Source organism: Callithrix jacchus, chromosome 3, assembly GCF_049354715.1.
Source record: "Callithrix jacchus isolate 240 chromosome 3, calJac240_pri, whole genome shotgun sequence".
NCBI lineage: Eukaryota > Metazoa > Chordata > Mammalia > Primates > Cebidae > Callithrix > Callithrix jacchus.
This window is the reverse complement of record NC_133504.1, coordinates 87,020,691-87,042,854: the sequence shown is the minus strand read 5'-3', so window position 1 is coordinate 87,042,854 and position 22,164 is coordinate 87,020,691. Positions and strand designations below refer to the sequence as shown.

The 22,164-nt window shown below is 42.9% G+C and overlaps 1 non-coding gene across 1 annotated transcript; it reads left to right on the top strand.

The window, feature by feature from the left end:
• The first annotated feature begins 1,194 nt into the window (after positions 1–1,194).
• On the top strand, positions 1,195–1,335 carry LOC118152442 (U4 spliceosomal RNA). Its single transcript, XR_004741207.1, has one exon. It is a non-coding gene; the product is annotated as a U4 spliceosomal RNA (small nuclear RNA).
• Positions 1,336–22,164: the final 20,829 nt, after the last annotated feature.

Genomic DNA, 22,164 nt, shown 5'->3' with positions numbered 1-22,164 from the left:
ATCACAAGGTCAAGAGACCATCCTGGTCAACATGGTGAAACCCTGTCTCTACTAAAAATACAAAAAATTGGCTGGGCACGGTGGCACATGCCTATAATCCCAGCTACTCAGGAGACTGAGGCAGGAGAATTGCCTGAACCCAGGATGCGGAGGTTGCGGTGAGCTGAGATTGTGTCGTTGAACTCCAGCCTGGGTAACAAGAACAAAACTCCATCTCAAAAAAAATATGGCCAGGCACGGTGGCTCACACCTATAATCTCAGCACTCTGGGAGGCCGAGGTGGATGGATCACAAGGTCAGGAGTTTGAGACCAGCCTGGCCAATATGGTGACATCCCGTCTCTACTAAAAATACAAAAATTAGCTGGGCATGGTGGCAGGCGCCTGTAGTCCCAGCTCCTCAGGAGACTGAGGCAGGAGAATCCCTTGAACCCAGGAGGTAGAGGTTGTAGTGAGCTGACTTCACGCCTCTGCACACCAGTCTGGTGACAGACTCCATCTCAAAAATAAATTAATAAATAAAATAAAAAATAATTAGCCAGGTGTGATGTCACAAGCCTGTGGTCCTGAGCCATGTTAGTGTTACTGCACTCCAGCCTAAGGCAACAGAGAAAGACACTGTCTAGCAAAGAAAAACATCTGGCTGGGAGTGGTGGCTCAAGCCTGTAATCCAGAACTTTGGGAGGCTGAGGTGGATGGATCACCAGATCAGGAGTTCTAGACCAGCCTGGCCAACATGGTGAAACCCTGTCTTTAAAAAAAAAGAAAAAGAAAAAAGAAAAGAGAAACAATTACACTGTATTTTCTTTTTTTTTTTCTGGAAAGACAAACAAGAATTAATTGGTGATGTATACATTGAAGAAAGACCGGAAAGAAAACAAAAGAGAGTTTCTACACTTAATTTTTTTGTAGTACCAGAATTTTCTTATCATGTACTTGACTTCATTTTAAAAAAAGAAAAAAATAAACAGGAATACCTGAGCTGTGAAATAATGTCACTTTTCTATTTGTAATTTTCTATACTGAATAACTTAACATGTAACATAGTATTAGAAGCTAAACATTTTAAATGGCAATTTTTCTAGACTTATTTTCAACTACAAGACATACAGTAAGGTTAGGAAAGATGGGAGGTCCTGCTGAGCAGTCTAGGAAAAAAAAAAAGAATTTTTTTTTTTTTTTTTTTTAAAAGGAAAGCTTTGCGCAGTGGCAGTATTGTAGCCAATGAGGTTTTTCTGAGGTGTGATTATTGCTAATTGAAAACTTTTCCCAATACCCCACCACGATGACTTGCAATACAGTCGGCACTGGCAATTTTTGACAGTCTCTATGGAGACTGATTTTTGTCAAAAAAGGAAAAAAAAAAAAAAAGAAAGAAAAGATGGGAGGGAATGTTGGGAGGGTGCTCAGCAACACCACTAAAAATTTTTATGAAAAGATTTATTGTGTGTGTTTCTAAGCCGTAACTAGGTAGGTGGCTATTATTGAATATAAATAACTGGGGCTCTAAAAGTAACAATTTATATTTAGTAGTAAAATTTAAAAAATTTGGAAGGCAGAAGTGGGAGGATCACAAAGTCAGGAGTTTGAGACCAGCCTGGCCGACATAGTGAAATCCCATTTCTACTTAAATTACAAAAAACTAGCTGGGCTTGGTGGCAGGCACCTGTAATTCCAGCTACTTAGGAGGCAGAGGCAGGAGAATCGCTTGAACCCAGCAGGCGGAAGTTGCAGTTAGCCAAGATTGAGGCACTGCACTCCAGCCCAAGTGACAGTTTGAGACTCTGTCTCAAAAAAAAAAAAAAAAAAAGAACTTAAGCTCGAAGAGAAGGAGTATTGGAAACTGGAAAGACAAAGATTGACTGCAAAGATGACTTGACTACTACACAAAACATCCAGAGTTTAGTCCTGGCTCTTTTGCAGACTTAGCTATCTGACTTTAGGGAAAGTAATCTGATCTTTTAACTTGTTTTTCTTCCCCACCCCCCCTTTTTTTTTTGTTTGTTTTTTGAAATAGTCTAGCTTTGTTGTCCAGGCTGGAGTACAGTGGTGTAATCATGGCCCACCTCATCCTCGAACTCCTGGGCTCAAGTGAACCTCCTGCCTCAGTTTCCCAAGTAGCTGGGACTACAGACACCCACCACCATGCCCTGCTCATTTTTTAAAAAATGTTTTGTAGAAATGGGTTCCGCCATGTTGCCCAGGCTGATCTCAAACTCCTGAGCTCAAGTGATCCTCCCACCTCAGTCTTCCAAAGTGGTGGAATTACAAGGCATAAGCCACCTCACCCAGCCTAATTTTCTTTCTATACATAAAACAGTGCTATGCTGGAGGATCTTCATACCGGCCCTTATTTTTTGTGACATATGAATATGTTAAAATACACACGCATTGTTTTTGGAATCTTCTAACACTGTCCTGCTTTTCCAGGCCTCTTTCCTTAGGCCGACTGCAACCAAGCTGAACCACTTGATGTCATCTGACCACCTCAAACTTTGCCATCTCTGCTGCATTTCTCCAGCAATTCCGTCTGCTTGAGAACCCCACCCATCCCATTCCTACCTGTCAAAATCAGTCCACTCTTTGGATACTTACAAATTATTCCCTACTTAAAGTCTTCCCTGTTCACAGAGATAATTTATCTCCTTTGTCCCCTAGCCTCTATGAACTGGTAGGGGGATACAAATAAACCTATCCTATAAAACATATTATATCTTGAACTCCCAACCTCAGGTGATCCGCCTGCGCTGGCCTCCAAAGTGCTTGCATTACAGGCGTGAGCCACCACGCCTGGCCAAAACATATTATATCAACAAACATTCCTTATTAATCTTGGAGAGGTTTGAGGGACATATACATCAAATGTTTTATGTACTTTGGGAGGCCGAGGCGGGTGGATCACGAGGTCAACAGATCGAGACCATCTGGGTCAACATGGTGAAATTACAAAAAAATTAGCTGGGCACGGTGGTGCGTGCCTGTAATCCCAGCTGCTCGGGAGGCTGAGGCAGGAGAATTGCCTGAACCCAGGGGGCGGAGGTTGCGGTGAGCCGAGATCGCGCCATTGCACTCCAGCCTGGGTAACAACAGCGAAACTCCGTCTCAAAAAAAAAAAAAAAAAAAAAATGTTTTATGTAAATTAGAGGAGTGCAAATAATTACATAAAAAGAGACTCACATCCCAATGTAGATACCTATAAAAGTTTAACTAAATGAACCATGAGTACAACAGTTAAGAGGAACAAACTGGTTTTTTAAAAATATATATATATATATAAGAAGGAAACGTGACAGGCACTTAAAAGTCCAGTTTTACTCTGGAGTTTTCACAACACTGTGAGCACGTGCTTTCATCACTGAAAACAGTTTCTTCCAGAAACCTGAAGTTTGTGAGTTAAAAATTTATTTTTGGCTGGGCTCAGTGGTTCATGCCTGTAATCCCAGCGCTTTGGAAGACCGAGGCAAGAGGATCACCTGAGGTCAGGAGTTTGAGACCAGCCTGACCAATATGGAGAAATCCCGCCTCTACTAAAAATACAAAATTAGTTGGGCGTGGTGGCACATGCCTGTAATCCCGCAACTCAGGAGGCTGAGGCAGGAGAATCGCTTGGACCTAAGAGGCAGAGGTTGTAGTGAGCCAAGATTGCGCCACTGCACTCCAGCCTGGGCAACAAGAGTGAAACTCTGTCTTAAAATAAATAAATAAATTTTATTTATTTTTTCTTTCTTTCTTTCTTTCTTTTGAGATGGTATTTCACTCTGTCTCTCAGGCTGGAGTGGAGTGGCATGACCTTGTTTCACTGAAAACTCTGCCTCCCAGGTTCAAGCTATTCTCTTACCTCAACCCAGCTAATTTTTGTATTTTTAGTAGAGACAGGGTTTCACCATGTTGGCCAGGCTGGTCTTTAACTCCTGACCTCGAGATCCACCTGCCTTGGCCTCCCAAAGTGCTGGGATTACAGGTGTGAGCCACCTCGCCTGACCAAATTAGGGATTTCACTTTGATGGTAGCTCACACCTGTACTCCCAGCACTTTGGGAAGTTGAAGAGAGTGGATCACCTGAGATCAGGCATTTGAGATCAGCCTGGCCAACACAGTAAAACCCCATCTCTACTAAAAATACAAAAAAATTAGCTGGGCATGGTGGCGGGCACCTGTAATCCCAGCTACTCAGGATGCTGAGGGAGGAGAATCACTTGAACCTGGGAGGCAGAGGTTGCAGTGAGCTGAGATTGAGCTATTGCGTTCCAGCCTGGGCAACAAGAGTGAAACTCCACCTCAAATAAATAAATAATTAAAAGCTAGTGAGTGACAGAGAGCTACTGTGGTCAAGGAAATTAATTTGTCTTGTCCCCTGGGGACTCAGGGCCTCTCAGGCAAAGAAATGGACTAGATTATGAGCTTCTATCTGTCTGGTGCTTTCTTCATTTTTGATGTATTCTGATGCACTTCTTCCTCTATACACATTCAATACACAGAACTATTCAGTAGTACAAAAATTTATTTGCAATATAAGTGAAAACCTAAATAACTCTATTTGATAATGAAAGCAGATTTCTTATTGTTGCTTTTAAGATCTTAGTGCCCCTAGGGGACAATTGAGCAATCTGCATATGAAGGGAAACCTAGAATGTTACTTTTACTTTAATTACTGAGATCTCTTTTGTTCTCTACTTGTGTATACGTGTTTTTTCTTTTTCTTTTTTTTTTTTGAGACGGAGTTTTGCTCTTATCACCCAGGCTGGAGTGCAATGGCGTGATCTCGGCTCACTGCAACCTCCGCCTCCTGGGTTCAGGCAATTCTCCTGCCTCAGCTTCCTGAGTAGCTGGGATGACAGGCACGTGCCACCATGCCCAGCTAATTTTTTGTATTTTTAGTAGAGACGGGGTTTCACCATGTTGACCAGGATGGTCTCAATCTCTTGACCTTGTGATCCATCCGCCTCGGCTTCCCAAAGTGCTGGGATTACAGGCGTGAGCCACCGCGCCTGGCTATGTATATGTGCTTTAATGAACTGACTGGTGGGAAGTTGCATTTACTCCTTATTTATGTTAATAAAAAAGAAAAGGTGTGTGGAAAATATGTAATGATGAAATTTGATACTTGAATTACAAAGAATTGATACTTGAATTACAAGCCCACTTTTGCTGTCCCTCTATGTTGGGGACTATGGATGAGGCGTCAAGAAAGGCATTGGCCCCAGTGGGCCACCTTTTCCCACCATGATCCAGCCTTCACCATCAGAGGCATCAGATGGAGACCATGACTGGAGCTTCAGATAAGCAGAGAGTTGACTATTGTGTAAGGTTTAGGAGGCCCTTGTAACACCTTGTAATGTGACCATTTAATAGTGAACACCAATTAAACTCCTAAAGACTAGCCATTCAGTTCATTCCAGGCCAGATAACTTAAATGGACCAAAAAAAAAAAAAAAAAAAGAAACCCTCTTGTTTTTTATTATATCGAATGACTGAAAATTCTTTCCATCTGGTGAATTGTCGGGCCGGGCGCGGTGGCTCACACCTATAATCCCAGAACCTTGGGAGGCCGAGGCGGGTGGATCACGATGTCAAGAGATCGAGACCATCCTGGTCAACAAGGTGAAACCCCGTCTCTACTAAAAATACAAAAATTAGCTGGGCATGGTGGTGCGTGCCTGTAGTCCCAGCTACTCGGGAGGCTGAGGCAGGAGAATTGCCTGAACCCAGGTGGCAGAGGTTGCGGTGAGCCGAGATCGCCCCATTGCACTCCAGCCTGGGTAACAAGAGCGAAACTCCGTCTCAAAAAAAAAGAATTGTGTCATCTTAAGTAATTGATCTATTATAAAGAATACTGTCAGATGGGCATGGTAGCTCACGCCTGTAATCCTAGCACTTTGGGAGGCCGAGGTGGGTGGTTCACCTGAGGTCAGGAGTTCAAGACCAGCCTGGCCATCATGGTGAAACCCTATCTTTAAAAAAAAAAAAAAAAAGTACTGTCAGCCTGGGCAACATAGGGAGATCCCATCTCTACAAAGAAAAAGAAATTATCTAGGTGTGGTGGTGAAAGCTTGTAGTCCCACTCAGGCTGAGGTGGGAGGATGAGGAGGGAGGATTGCTCGAGCCCAGGAGGTTAAGGCTGCAATGAGCCATGATTCTGCCACTGCACTCCAGCCTGGGTGACAGAGTAGACCCTGTTGAAAGAAAGGAAAAAAGGAAGGAAAGAAGGAAGGGAGGGAGGGAGGGAGGAAACTGATCCATGTCTTCATTGTTAGAACTTGGAGATAAATCTGTGACTTGTCCTGTGGCAAATGTTTAATTTTTGTTAGTTTTTTTTTTTTGATTTTTTTTTTTTTTTTTTGAGACAGAGTCTTGCTCTGTCTCCAGGCTGGAGTGCAGTGGTGTGAGCTCTGCTCACTGCAACCTCCATGTCCCAGGTCCAAGTGATTCTTCTGCCTCAGCCTCCCAAGTAGCCGGGACTAAAGGCATGCACTACCACACCCAGCTAATTTTTCTATTTTTAGTAGAGACAGGGGTTTCACCATCTTGCCCAGGATGGTCTCTATCTCTTGACCTCATGATCTGCCCACCTCAGCCTCCCAAATTGCTGGGATTACAGGCATGAGCCACTGTGCCCGACTAAGTTTAGCTTTATATAATACACATTTTTAACTTCATTGCTCTTCTCCTTATACTGTTACCTTATGTTTTTGAGTCGGGTTCTTGCTCTGTCACCCAAGCTGTAGTGCACTGGCACAACTGTGGCTTACTTCAGCCCAAACTCCTAGCCTTAAGTGGTCCTTCCACTTCAGTATAGGGTCCAGCCCTACAGGGTCCTATAAGCCCTTCTCTGCTGGTCTGGAGATGAGAAACTGTAGAAATAAAAGGCACTAGACACAGAGATAGAGAAAAGAGAGTTTGGGCCCAGGGGTCCACTCCCAACCAAAGTTTGGAGTCTGGCAGTGGCCCCAAGTGCCTAGACGCTCTGATTTTTATTGCGTCAAAGCCGGGGGCAGGGTAGGTAGGGTGTGGTCTTGGTGGTTGGTGATAGGGTCAAGTACATCACATGTCATATAGGTGGGGGCTCAAGACTTTCAGGTAGCTGAGATGAGGTAAGGAGCATAATGCATCAGCACTTTTCCATACTTGTCAAGAAAGAACAAGACATTAAGATTTATATTACTTTTACTGATTATCTCTTCTAAGAAAAGAGGAACCAGGTGCAGGAGTGGATCATGAGAGTGGACATGGAATGTGACCGCTGAAGCACAGCAACTTAGAGACATTTAAGCCTCCGGATGCCTGCGGGCCTACCTGACAGCCATCAGGCCTACAGCACGAGCTTAGAGAAGCGGAGTTTTCTCCTAACTCCCCCGAGGAAGGAGATGTCTCAGCCATTTTGGATGTCTCCTTTCCTAGTTGGCTAAACAGCGGGTGCTTTCCCAGCGCTGGTGCTGCCGCACAGCTGAGGCACCCTCCAGCAGCCCTTACACGGGCGGAGGGGTGACAGAGGGGTTAAAGCATCTTGCCTTAGGGTCATCTCTTTCACAATGTCATCCCAGCTTCACACTTCTGACCTAAGAGGCATTAGTAAAAGAATTAGGATCACCTATGAATAACGAAGATCACATACGAATAACTAATAACGACTACGGTTATATTTCTAGTTACTTTCCTCTTCATTATTTATATGAAAATAGGCTGAGGCTTCTGGCTCCTGCCTTGGCACTTATGGGATCTCCCCCCTGCACCTCAACCTTCCCTATCTTATATTAATTATTTTATTGAATTTTATGCTTTATATATAACAAGATAGAAATGAATGGAAGAAGGGAATGAAAGAAGGGAAAGATGAAGGGAGGAAGGCTTATCATACAAAGAAAAACTTGGAAGGAGTCATTATAGCTGCCTATTAGAAGATGAATATCTTTTTATTTTAATTTTTTTATATAGGGTGCTGCTCTGTCACCCAGGCTGGAGTGCAGTGGTGCGATCTCAGCTCACTGCAGCCTCCATCTTCTGGGCCCAAGCAATTCTCCCACCTTGGTCTCCTGAGTAGCTGGGACTGCAGGCATGCACCATCATGCCTAGTTAATTTTTGCATTTTTTTTTTTTTGTAGAGACTGGGTGTCATCATGTTGCCCAGGCTGGTCTTGAACTCCTGGGCTTAAGCAATCTACCTGTCTACGCTTCCCAAAGTGCTGGGATTACAGGTGTGAACCACTGCGTAGCCTCAGAAGACAAATACCTTGAGAAAGAAAAGTGTGGCACAGTGGAAAGAGTATTAGGCCTCCCGTCAGAAGGCCTGAGTTCTCTCCCAGTCCTGCCATTAACTTGCTGGGGGATCCTGGTATATTAGTTGGGGTTCTCTAAGAAAGAGAACCAGTGTGATTTTCATGCCAGGCATGGTGGCTCATGCTTATAATCCCAGCACTTAGGGAGGCTGAGGCTGGTGGATCACCTGAGGTCAGGAGTTTGAGACCAGCCTGGCCAACATGGAGAAACTCCATCTCTACTAAAAATACAAAAATTAGCTGGGTGTGGGGGCACATTCCTGTAATCTCAACTACTAGGGAGGCTGAGGCACAAGAATTGCTTGAAGCAGGGAGGCATAAGGTTACAGTGAGCTGCGATTGCACCACTGCACTCCAGCCTAGGAAACAGAGTAAAACTGTGTCTCAAATAATACTAATAATAATAATAGAGATTTATTATAAGGTATTGGCTCATGTGATTGTAGAGACTGAGAGGTCCCATGATCTACCATTTGCAAGCTGGAGCCCCAGGAAAGACAGTGGTGTAGTTTGAAGGCCCAAGAGCTCGAGAGCTGGCCAGGTGTAATGGCTCACACCTGTAATCTCAGCACTTTGGGAGGCCAAGGTGAATGGATAACCTGAAGTCAAGAGTTCAAGACCAGCCTGGGCAACATAGTGAAATACTGTCTCTACTAAAAATACAAAAATTAGCCATGTGTGATGGTGTGTATCTGTAGTCCCAGCTACTCAGGAGGCTGAGGCAGGAGAATCGCTTGAACCCAGGAGGCAGAGGCTGCAGTAAGCCAAGATTGCACCACTGGATGACAGAGCAAGACTGTCTAAAAAAAAAAAAAAAAAAAAAGTGCTAGAGAGTTAATAGTGTAAATTCCAGTCTGAGTTTGAAGGCCTGAGAGCCAAGGATGCCAAAAGTGAGAGAAAATCAATGTTCTAATACAGGCATCCAGACAGAGAGTGAATTCCACCTTTTTGTTCTATTTGTCCCCTTAATGGGTTGGATGATGTCTACCTATATTGCTGGAGGCCGTGTGCTTTATTCAGTTCAACAGTTCAAATCCTAGTCCCTTCCAGAAACACCTCAGAGATATAGCTAGAATAATGTTTAACTATATCTGGGCATCCTGTAGCCCAGTTAAACTGACACATAAAATTAACCATCACACTTGGATAAATATTGTGAAATGAAGAGATTGACTATTACAGTCAGTAAAGTCTCCTCCAGCGTGAAAGCTTTCTTAGTTTTTTTTTTTTTGAGATGAAATTTCACTCTTGTTGCCCAGGCAGGAGTGCAATGGTGTGACCTTGGCTCACTGCAACCTCTACCTCCTGGGTTCAAGCAATTCTCATGCCTCAGCCTCCTGCATAGCTGGGATTACAGGCATGTGCCATCATGCCTGGCTAATTTTTGTATTATTAGCAGGGACGGGGTTTCACCTGACCTTAGGTGATCCACCCACCTCTGCCTCCCAAAGTGCTGAGATTATGGGAGCCACTGCCCCCAGATGATGCTTTTATTTTATATTTTTGCCCTGTCTTATGGTGCTGAGAAAGTTTTATGGTTCTAAGCAGGCAAATGAGAAAGGAGAAAGAGAACTTTGACAAACTGGCTTCTGTACAAACTGCACACTACCTCCAGCCTAACCATCTCTGGTTCATGTTCTCTGAGTGTGACAGACTCTCAGGGAGTAGATTCTTCTCAGCCAATTCAACTATCCGGAGTCTTTCTCAATTAGGTTGTCAAGTAGCCAGAGTCTTTCTCAATTAGGTTATGTTGAGATCTCTTATATTTACTTAAGTATCTTTTTTTTTCTTTTTTTCATCAGAAATTCCTGTTAATTACTTAAGTATCTTGAGAAAGAGCTTTGGAAGAGATATTTGTTACAAAATCTGATGATTTATAAGGTGTCATGTATTTGAGGTCACTTTCTAATCACTTTAAGTTTTCAAAATTGGAGTTTCACTCAGGATGTGGAGGAAGAAAAAAATGGGATTATTGGAGATAAAATAATAAGAGATTAGATGTAAAGAGATTAGATTAAATGTTAGCGGGTTTAAGAGGAGACTTGACAGTGACAATGAAAGAAAAATTTTCCAAAGCGAAAGAGATTTGGGGAGATCAGCAAATTAGTGACATAAGGGATTTAGTTTGCATCAGTAGGGAAAAACATGGAAAAGCAGAGCTTATAATCTTATTTCTTGCTATATCAAAGTGGACATTTGTTGTTTTTGCCTCTCCTCTTCTGGTAACTGTGTTACGGGACCAACAGGTTCATATGCCCACTGTGCAGAACACACCAATACACTGAGGCAACAGGGCTTGCAAAAAAAAAAAAAGAATTTAATGATCACAAGTTACCAAATGAGGAGATAGAAGGAGACCCTCACACACATCTCCCCGAGGAATTCTGGGCTCGAGTTTTAAAGGGGATCATAGAAGGCAAAGGGTTGGAGAACTGGGGTCATTGATTGGTTGGTTAAGAGGGATGAAATCATCAGGACATCAAAACTGGATTCCTTGGTGAGTCAGATCTTTGTAGGGTCCTTCAGACTAGTTGACAGCAGTAGTATTATCAGTATGCAGGACCTGAAAAAATATCTCAAACAGAAAACTTAACATTTTATAATGTTCAAGTTGTTATCTATAGAGCAGTTAGGGGGAGCTATAATCTTTTGAAGGAGTCTAATTCTGAGGCAACTGACCCAAACAGCTAGGAGGAAGCAGTCAGAGACTGAGCTGCCTCATGACTAATGCTGAGTGTGCTGCAAGCTGGGTTTACTATCCTTTCTTCCCCTCCCTTTTCCCCTGACTAATTTATAAAGTTCATAGGGATGGTTTCAACTGCAACCCACTGCTCCTTAGGGGAAATGTGGGAAACCCATTTGTTGCAAGTAGACCCTGTCAGTCATGGGGCTGCCTTCTCTTTCTCTCTCTCTCTCTCTCTCTCTCTCTCTCTCTCTCTCTCTCTCTCTCTCTCTCTCTCTCTCTCTCTCTCTCTCGCTCTTTCTCCTTAACTACAAGTGTGGTGTGGGCATTTGACCCATGGACATTTGACCCAGGTTGGGGCAATTTTAGCACTGCATCCCTGAACCCAGTTATTATTCTAGAGGTGGACACATGATTCAAGCAGTGCCAATCATAAACCAATTCAATGAACTTCCTTAGAGTTACATCATAAGCCAGTTCAGTGAACTTTGACTATCTTCAGACTGTTTTTCAGGGTGAAGCACAAGATGATCTGATCCTGCTGATCCATGCATGATAGGAGTTTATTTCTATTTCTTTCTTTCTTTTCTTTTTTTCTCTTTTTGAGATAGAGTCTCACTCTGTTGCCCAGGCTAGAGTGCAATGGCATGATCTCCGCTCACTGCAGCCCTGCAGCCTGGGTTCAAGCAATTCTCCTGCCTCAGCCTCTCAAGTGGCTGGGATTACAGGGTCCTGCCAGTATGCTTGGCTAATTTTTTTGCATTTTTAGTAGAGCCAGGGTTTCACCATGTTGGTCAGGCTGGTCTCGAACTCCCAACTCAGGTGATCCACCCACCTCGGCCTTCCAAAGTTCTGGGATTACAGGCGTAAGCCACCGCGCCTGGCCTTCACTTGGTACTTATTTTTAATAGACTGTCTAGGTCTCTGAGGAGCTGGAAGCTAATTTAAGTGATTCCCTCTTTTTTTATTTTGAGACGGAGTTTTGCTCTTGTTACCCAGGCTGGAGTGCAATGGCGGGACCTCGGCTCACCGCAACCTCCACCTCCTGGGTTTAGGCAATTCTCCTGCCTCAGCCTCCTGAATAGCTGGGATTACAGGCACATGCCACCATGCCCAGCTAATTTTTTGTATTTTGAGTAGAGACGGGGTTTCACTATGTTGACCAGGATGGTCTCGATCTCTTGACCTCGTGATCCACCTGCCTTGTCCTCCCAAAGTGCTGGGATTACAGGCTTGAGCCACTGTGCCCGGTCATGAAACTTTTAAAAAAATATGTGTCATCAAAGTTTGAACTGCCAGTTAACAGCTATACCATCAACTCCTCCTAAAATTCTCTCTCTAGTGGACCTGAACATGAAGTTATTGTCATAAATCTCTAGGTGGCTGGAAAAGTCTTTTCACTACCAACATTAGAGACAATGAAAGAGGGTCTAACAGATTCCATAGAGTAGCAGCCAGAATTTTCCTGTATTACTTTGTTTTCATGCTGCTGATAAATACATACCTGAAACTGGGAACAAAAAAAGGTTTAATTGGACTTACATTTCCACATGGCTAGGGAGGCCTCAAAATCATAGCAAGACGCAAAAGCCTCTTTCTACATGGCAGCAGCAAGAGAAAATGAGGAAGAAGCAACAGTGGAAACCCCTGATAAACCCATCAGATCTTGTGAGACTTACCCACTGTTAGGAGACTAGCATGAGAAAGACCCACCCCGATGATTCAATTACCTGCTCAGGGGTCCCTCCCACAAACATGGGAATTCTGGGAGATACAGTTCAAGTTGACATTTCGTTGGCAACACAGCCAAACCATATCATTCCTCCTCTGGCCCCTCCAATTCTCATTCCCTCAAAACCAATCATACCTTCCCAATAGTCCCCAAAGTCTTAACTCATTTTGGCATTAACCCAAAAGTCCATAGTCCAAAGTCTCATCTGAGACAAGGTAAGTCCCTTCAGACTATGAGTCTGTGAAATCAAAAGCAAGCTAGTTACTTTCCTAGATACAATGGGGGTACAGGTACTGGATAAATACAGCCATTCCAAATGGGAGAAATTGGCCAAAACAAAGGGGTTACAGGGCACATGCAAGTCAGAAATCCAGCGGGGCAGTCAAATTTTAAAGCTCCAAAATGATCCACCCACCTCAGTCTCCCAGAGGGCTAGGATTACAGGCATGAGCCACTGCGCCCGCCCAAAAAAAGCTTCATTCAACTTACAGTTCCACATGGCTGGGGAGGCCTCAGAATCATGGCAGGAGGTGAAAGGCTGTTTTACATGGTGGCGGGAAGAGAAAATGAGGAAGAAGCAAAAGTGGAAATCTCTGATAAGCCCATCCGATCTCATGAGACTTATTCACTAACCTGAGAGTAGCACAGGAAAGACCAGCCTCCATGATTAAATTATCTCTCCCTGGGTCCCTCCCACAACACTTGTGGGAGATAAAATTCAAGTTGAGATTTGGTGGGAACACAGCCAAACCATATCATTGCCTGAGCTGCAGACAGGGATAGCCTCAGATTCCTGAGGAAACACTTTGGTTTGCCTCTCTTTCTCTGTAACTCTGTCTTCCCTTTGGTTTAACTACAACCATTTCCTAGATCTTTCCATCAACGTTCTGCCATTTTGAGAGAGAAGAAGAATCGATTACTTTAATCACAAGTAGAGGCATGTGACATGAAAATGGCTGATATTGTGAAATGACAACTTGTATTATAATTACATAAATTTCCCCTGCATTGTTATTGCTTTTTTTTTTTGAGACGGAATTTTGCTTTTGTTACCCAGGCTGGAGTGCAATGGCGCGATCTCGGCTCACCGCAACCTCCACCTCCTGGGTTCAGGCAATTCTCCTGCCTCAGCCTCCTGAGTAGCTGGGATTACAGGCACGTGCCACTGTGCCCAGCTAATTTTTTGTATTTTGAGTAGAGACGGGGTTTCACCATGTTGACCAGGATGGTCTCGATCTCTTGACCTCGTGATCCACCCACCTCGGTCTCCCAAAGTGCTGGGATTACAGGCTTGAGCCACCGTGTCCGCTCTCAACATGGCAGAACTTTGATGGAAAGATCTAGGAAATGGTTGTAGTTAAACCAAAGGAGAAGATAGAGTTACAGAGAAAGAGAGGCAAACCAAAATGTTTCCTCAGGAATCTGAGGCTATCCCTGTCTGCAGCCCAGGCAATGTTATTGTTTTTAAAAATGTGTAGTGTGGGAAACAAATATGTAACCTTGTTTCTTAATAAGGTTAGAAAATTATTATTCCTTTTCTTTTCTTTTCTTTTTTTTTAAGATGGGGTTTCACCATGTTGGTCAGGCTGGTCTTGAATTCCTGACCTCAGGTGATCCACCCACCTTGGCCTCCAAAGTGCTTGGATTACAGCTGCGAGCCACCATGCCCGGCTGAAATTATTATTTCTTGATAAGGCTCTGCCACATGTATCCATAGCTCCTAGGTTTAAGAACTTAATGGTTCTTCATTGGACAACCACCTTGTACAAACTACAAGGCTTGGATTACAGAATACATGAAAATTCACAAGTCTTTTTTTTCTTTCTTTTTTTTTTGAGACAGGGTCTCATGCTGTCACACAAGCTGAAGTGCAGTGGCATTATCATGGTCCATTGCAGCCTCAACAACCCAGGCTCAAGCTGAGGTGGAAGAATTTCCTTGATCCCTTCGAGGGACCCCTCATGAAGGAGATGGCTAATTTACTCCATTGCTTTGCACTCAAACTCCTTATAGGAGGGGTAGCATACAGGTGAGCAGGGACAAGTGCTTTTAGGGCCCGGCCTCACAACTGTCTAGGGGTGTTACAATGCTCTTTTACCTTTGCTGTCTGTGGATGGCTAAGTGTCAACCAGATCAGAGGAGAGTCAGGGTGACAGCCTTATATACCCTGCCCTCTTGGTACCCTGGCTCTTGTCTGGCATCCAAAAAGAATCAGGTCATATGGACTTAAAGGATGGTGAAAGCAGGGATTTTACTGAGTGATAGAGGTGGCTCTCAGCAGAAAGGGGATGGGAGTGGGAAGATGATCTTCCCTAGAGTTTGGCCATCCCACAACCGATCTCTCTGACTGTCCCCAGCTGAACTTCTCTTAGCGTTCAATTGCTCCTTCTCTTCTCTGCCATGCTGCTCTGCCACTCTACCAGTGGATCTTGGGTTTATATGGGCACAGGATAGGGATGTGACAGGCCAGAGTGGTCTTGGAAAAGGCAACATTAGGGCTTGAAAACAGGAATGCCTGTTTCCATTTAGGGCTGTGGATTTCCAGGCTTGAGGGTAGGACTTTTGCCAGGGAGCTGCCCTCTTCCACTCAGTATTTCCCTGCCTCCTGTCCTTATTCAAGCCATCCTCCCATCTCAGCCTCCCAAGCAGGTGGGACCATAGGCACAAGCCACGATGTTCAGCTAATATATATTTTTTAAGATGGAGTCTCTCTCTATCACCCGGACTGGAGTGCAGGGGCATGATCTTGGCTCACTGCTACCTCCGTCTCCTGGATTCAAAAGATTCTCCTGCCTCAGCCTCCCAAGTAGCTGGGACTGCAGGCATGCACCACCATGCCTAGTTAATTTTTGTGTTTTCAGTAGAGACTGGGTTTTGCCATGTTGGTCAGGTCGGTCTCGAACTCCTGATCTCAAATGATCCACCTGCCTTGGCCTCTCAAAGTCCTGGGATTACAGGCGTGAGCACCACACCCAGCTTAATTTTTAAACTTTTTGTAGAGATGGGGTTTTACTCTGTTGCCCAGGCTGGTCTCCATCTTCTGGGCTGGTCTCCATCTTCTGGGCTCACCTCTGCCTTGGCCTTCAAAGTGCTGAGATTAGAGGAGTGAGCCACTGCACCTGGCTCACAGGACTTTTTGTGCTACTAGAACTGGTCTTAAACAGGATGAACAAGTTGATTCTTTTATGGTCTTCCCCCTTCACACTGCCATTTCATTCATTCATTTATTCGTATACCCATTCATGCATGGGTTTAGGCTAGACGCTGGATGAAATGTTGAGGAAACTCTCAAAGACCCATAGCCCAGTGGAAGAAATGGACAGTTAATCCAATGATTACAGCAAAACAAGGGCTCTGAAGGGTGTATTATGGAGGTTATTTGATGGTAGAGAAGGGGTGTGCAACAGGCTGAGAATTTTTGGTAAGTCTCCCAGCAGAGGTTAACATAAGTTAAGATTTGAAGAACAAATAACCTCTAGCTCAGAAATCCCTTGTCAAAGAAGTATGTGAAGTAGCCTGATCTTTGCATCAGACATTATTTGAATGGCTCCACTTCCTGTTAGTGTTTCTTCAAAAAAATCACAAAAACAATGGTTTACTATTTTGCAAGCTATGGTTAGTGCCTTGCATACCTTACTTTATTTAAGGGTCACAACAGCCCGGTGGTCTAGATTCTGTTAGTAGACCCAGTTATACATAAAGATCAGTAAAACAGTAAGGCATCTTCCTATGCTCATGGAGTTGGTAAGAGGAGGATTTGAGGTGAGGACACAGGTAATCTGCTTCAAGAAATGGCTCTCTCTCTCTCTCTTTTTTTGTTTTTGAAATGGAGTCTTGCTCTGTTGTCCAGGCTGGAGTGCAGTGGCATAATCTTGACTTACTGCAACCTCCAACTCCTAGATTCAAGCAATTCTGCCTCACTCTCACTAGTAGCTGGGACTACAGGTGCCTGCCAGCATGCCTGCCTAATTTTTGTAGTTTTAATAGAGACAGGGTTTCGTCATGTTGACCAGGCTGGTCTTGAACTCTTGACCTCAGGCGATCCACCCACCTCAGTCTCCCAAAGTGCTGGGATTACAAGCGTGAGCCACCATGCCCAGCCTTGAGAAACAACTCTCTTTCTCTTTCTTTTTCTTTTTTGTTTAGAGATGGAATCTTGCTCTGTTGCCCAGGCTGTAGTGCAGTAGCACGATCCTCGGCTCATTGCAACTTCCACCTCCTGGGTTCAAGCAATTCTCCTACCTCAGCCTCCCGAGTAGCTGGGACTACAGGAGCACATTTCCACTACTGGCTAATTTTTTTGTAATTTAGTAGAGACGGGGTTTCACCATGTTGCTCAGGCTGGTCTTGAACTCCTGAGCTCAGGCAATTCACCCCCCTTGGCCTTCTGAAGTGCTAGGATTACAGGCGTGAGCCACCGTGTTTGGCATGAAATGACTCTCTTAACCAAAATGCAGTTCTATCTCTTACCTCTGTTTCCTTTTCTGAAAATGAAAATCAAATACAGCATAAGTGTAAACAGATAATTTTTCTAATATGACTAGCAGTGTTCCTGGGACAACAGCATGGTCAATGTTACAATCTTTTCCTCAGTTTCTTATAAAACAGTAGAAGTGAAAGCGGCATAAGACATAATTCGGGTGAATGACCCTTGCTTTAGAAATGAGGAAATACTGAGGACAGGAGTGATGAGGTGGCTTTTGCAAAGGGGCTTTCTCTCAGTTTATACATTTGGAACATTGAACATCTGGTTTATACTAGAAACCACTGGTGCTGATGACTCAGAAAAGCTACAAGCTAAAATTTTCATCAAGAGAACACTAAGTCAGACTTATTGTAAAGTGGTATAACATTACTGTTATTATTTTATTATTTTATTTATAGAGATGGGGTCTCACTATGTTGCCCAGGCTGGTCTTGAACTCCTGGGTTCAAGCAATCCTCCTGCCTCGGCCTCCCAAAGTGCTGGGATTGCAGGTATGAGTCACCATGCCTGGCCCAAATGGTATAAGATTATTAAAGAAAAGCCGTTTTAAAAGATGAAGGAAAAGGTACCTGTCATAGGTCTCTCTGTTGACAAGACTGCATCTGCCACTTACTAGCTAGGCGATCTGGGCAAAATACTTATCTCTCTATCATTTATAAAAACATAACAATACCTAGCCCATAGGGTTGTCACGAGAAATAAATAAGGTACTATTTTTGAAAGTGTTCAGGCTAGCAGCAGGAACATAGTAAGTCTTGCTAAATTAAAACGAAAATTAAAAAACCCACAAATTCTGATATAGGGTAGGCAACATTCAAGCTGAGTCTTGAAGAAATTTAATTTGCAGAAAAGGTGGGAAGACATTCCAATTTCTAACTGGAAAAACAGCACTTGCAAAGACATGGAAGTATAATAACAGCAACAATAATATTAACCACCTATTGAATATAAACAATGTACTAGAACTTTTATATGCTGTATCTAATTTAGCCTTATCAGCAACTCTGCAATGTAGGTTTTATTATCACATAATATAGGAGAGGATGGTAAAGAGAAGAAGCTCAAGGTCAGAAGTTAGGGTGGGTGTTATTAGCTGTATAATATAGTTTAGAAAGTTATGAGTTAGGTCAAATGGTAAGAAGCAGAAATGGGCATACAGTTCCAAGTCCGACTATAGATTTTGCTTGTGCTTGGAGGTTTGCCTTTCTCTTGGGTGCTAGGTGTAGGAGTCAAATTAGCAGAAAATAAGATAGACAGTGGGCCAGGAGCCAAATCTGAAAGACTTTTCTGGATCATTTTAATTTTAAGGAAAGTGGACTTCATTCTTTAGAAAACGAGGAGCTACTGAGGAATTTGGCTTCTGAGGGCCAAGGTAAGTTTTGGATTTTTAAACAATGACAGTCTAGACTGTATAGTGAAGGAGAGATTTTTAAACAACTGGTAGGCTTGACCCAATAATTCCATGGTTAACAGGAATATACCCAAGAGTAGTGAAAAGAGATATTTAACACAAATGTGTACATGGAATGTTCTTTCAGAGCAGCATTATTCATAATAGTCAAAAGGTGGAAGCACCCAAAATATTGATCAAATAATCAATAAACAAAATATGAGATAGCCATAAAACAGAATATTATTTGACCAGAAAAAGCAAAGTTTTCTTTTTACTTTTTGTAGAGAATTACTGATACATACCACAGCATGGATGAATCTTGAAAACATTGTTAAATGTAAGAAAAGGCCTCATATTACGTGATTCTATCTATATAAAATGTCTAGAATAGGCATATCTATAGAGATACAAATTAGATTTGTGGTTGCCTAGGGCTAGAAAGCACAGGGTGTCAGGGTCGTAACTAAATGGTATGGGGTTTCTTTTCAAGGTGATGAACATGTTCTAATTCTGACAACTTTGTGAACATATTAAAAATCATTGAATTGTATGTTTCAAATGGGTGAGTTGTATGTCAATTATATCTCAATAAAACTGTTACCAAAAAAGAATAAATAAAATAGGCTGAATACCAGCATTTAGGAGAGAAGAGTTGAGGGGGAGGGAACTAACACTTGGAATGAGTCTATCAAATGACAGGCAAAGAATCAGGCAGTCACATGGTTTCTCTCATTTAGCTGAATTCCTACAACATCCACATGCAATAAGATTTTTTCTTTTCTTTTCTTTTTTTTTTTTTGAGACAGGGTCTCACTCTGTCACCCAGGCTGTAGTGCAATGGTGCGATCTTGGTTCACTGCAACCTCCGCCTCCTGGGTTCAAGCAATTCTCCTAACTCAGTCACCTGAGTAGCTGGGATTACAGGCATGCACCACCATGCACAACTAACTTTTTATATTTTTAGTAAAGACAGGATTTTATCATGTTGGCCAGGCTGGTCTTGAACTCCTGACCTCAAGTGATCTATCCACCTCGGCCTCCCAAAGTGCTGAAATTACAGGCATGAGCCACCGTGCTTGGCTGAAATAAGATTTAAAAAAAAACTTCAATTCATAAAAGTGCAAAATAGGGGTCACTGTGATTTCAAAATCTTTGTGCTTGGCATTTTCCAGAACACTCTGCTTCTATGGGGCTCCGTCTCAAGACAACTTAATTATTCTGGCCTCTCGTGGGTTTTTATTTATTGCTCATTTTTTGTCCTACTCTAATTTCAATTGTCATTCCGGGTTCTTTTCTAGGTCATTACTCTATTCAAAGAATTTTAATATATTCATTCAGACTTCCATATTTCTAGATGAAACCCTCTGATACTCTGCTAAAAGAGGTTTTGGTTTATTTTCTTCTTTTTAAAGATGGGGTTTCACCATGTTGGCCAGGCTGATCAGAGGTTTTGGTTTATTTTCTTCTTTTTAAAGATGGGGTTTCACCATGTTGGCCAGGCTGATCTTGAACTCCTGACCTCAGGTGATCCACTCACCTCAGCCTCCCTAAGTGCTAGGATTACAGGCATGAACCACTGTGCCCAAGTAGTTTATTTTCCTACAACTTGCAATATAACTTTCTCTTGTCCTTTGTGAAAGTTGCCGGTACCTAAATGAAGTCACCTGTAAAACCTGAAAAAGATGGAACCAGGAGGCCATAAAGGAAGTGGCCTCATGCATGTGTATCCATGCAGAGATACCCAAAGAATTCCTCAGAACCACAATATTCCAGACAAGCTGCTGCATAAAGACATTTTTCTAACAATGGCTGTATCCATCAATAAGTTAATACCAACTCCTGCAACAAGCCCCTGTGATCAATGGTCTTTGAAAGCAAGTTACTTGGGCTTGTCCTCTTCTTCTTCTTCTTTTTTTTTTTTTAAGGTTTCCCTTGCCCCAGTCTCTTTTTTTTTGTTTATTATTATTATTATTTTATAATTGCATTTTAGGTTTTGGAGTACATGTGCAGAACATGCAAGATAGTTGCATAGGTACACACATGGCAGTGTGTTTTGCTGCCTTCCTCTCCTTCACCCACCCTTGGCATTTCTCCCCAGGCTATCCCTCCCCAGCTCCCCCCAGCCGCTGTCCCTCCCCTATTCCCCCCAATAGACCCCAGTGTGTAGTACTCCCTTCCCTGTGTCCATGTGTTCTCATTGTTCATCACCCGCCTATGAGTGAGAATATGTGGTATTTCATTTTCTGTTCTTGTGTCCGTTTGCTGAGGATGATGTTCTCCAGATTCATCCATATCCCTACAAAGGACATGAAATCATCATTTTTGATTGCTGCATAATATTCCATGGTGTCTATGTGCCCCATTTTCCCAGTCCAGCCTATCATCGATGGGCATTTGGATTGGTTCCAGGTCTTTGCTATTGTAAACAGTGCTGCAACAAACATATGTGTGCACGTGTCTTTATAGTAGAATGATTTACAGTCCTCTGGGTATATACCCAGTAATGAGATTGCTGGGTCAAATGGAATTTCTATTTCTAAGGCCTTGAGGAATTGCCACACTGGCTTCCACAATGGTTGAACTAATTTACACTCCCACCAGCAGTGTAAAAGTGTTCCTATTTCTCCACATCCTCTCCAGCATCTGTTGTCACCAGATTTTTTAATAATCGCCATTCTAACTGGCGTGAGATGGTATCTCAATGTGGTTTTGATTTGCATCTCTCTACTGACCAGTGATGATAAGCATTTTTTCATATGTTTGTTGGCATCATGTATGTCTTCTTTTGTAAAGTGTCTGTTCATATCCTTTGGCCATTTTTGGATGGGCTTGTTTGTTTTTTTCCTGTAAATCTGTTTGAGTTCTTTATAAATTCTGGATATCAGCCCTTTGTCAGATGGGTAGACTGCAAAAATTCTTTCCCATTCTGTTGGTTGCTAATTCACTCTAGTGACAGTTTCTTTTGCCATGCAGAAGCTGTGGAGTTTGATTAAGTCCCATTTGTCGATTTTGGCTTTTGTTGCCAATGCTTTTGGTGTTTTGTTCATGAAGTCATTGCCTACTCCTATGTCCTGAATGGTTTTGCCTAGATTTTCTTCTAGGGTTTTTATGGTGCCAGGTCTTATGTTTAAGTCTTTAATCCAGCTGGAGTTAATTTTAGTGTAAGGTGTCAGGAAGGGGTCCAGTTTCTGCTTTCTGCACATGGCTAGCCAGTTTTCCCAACACCATTTGTTAAACAAGGACTCCTTTCCCCGTTGCTTGTTTTTGTCAGGTTTATCAAAGATTGTATTGTTGTAGATATGTTGTGCTGCCTCTGATGCCTCTGTTCTGTTCCATTGGTCTATATCTCTGTTTTGGTACCAGTACCATGCTGTTTTGATTACTGTAGCCTTGTAGTATAGTTTGAAGTCCGGTAGTTTGATGCCACCTGCTGTGTTCTTTTTGCTTAGGATTGACTTGGCTATGCAGGCTCTCTTTTGGTTCCATATGAAGTTCATGATGGTTTTTTCCAGTTCTGTGAAGAAAGTCAATGGTAGCTTGATGGGGATAGCGTTGATTCTGCAAATCACTTTGGGCAGTATGTCCATTTTCATGATAT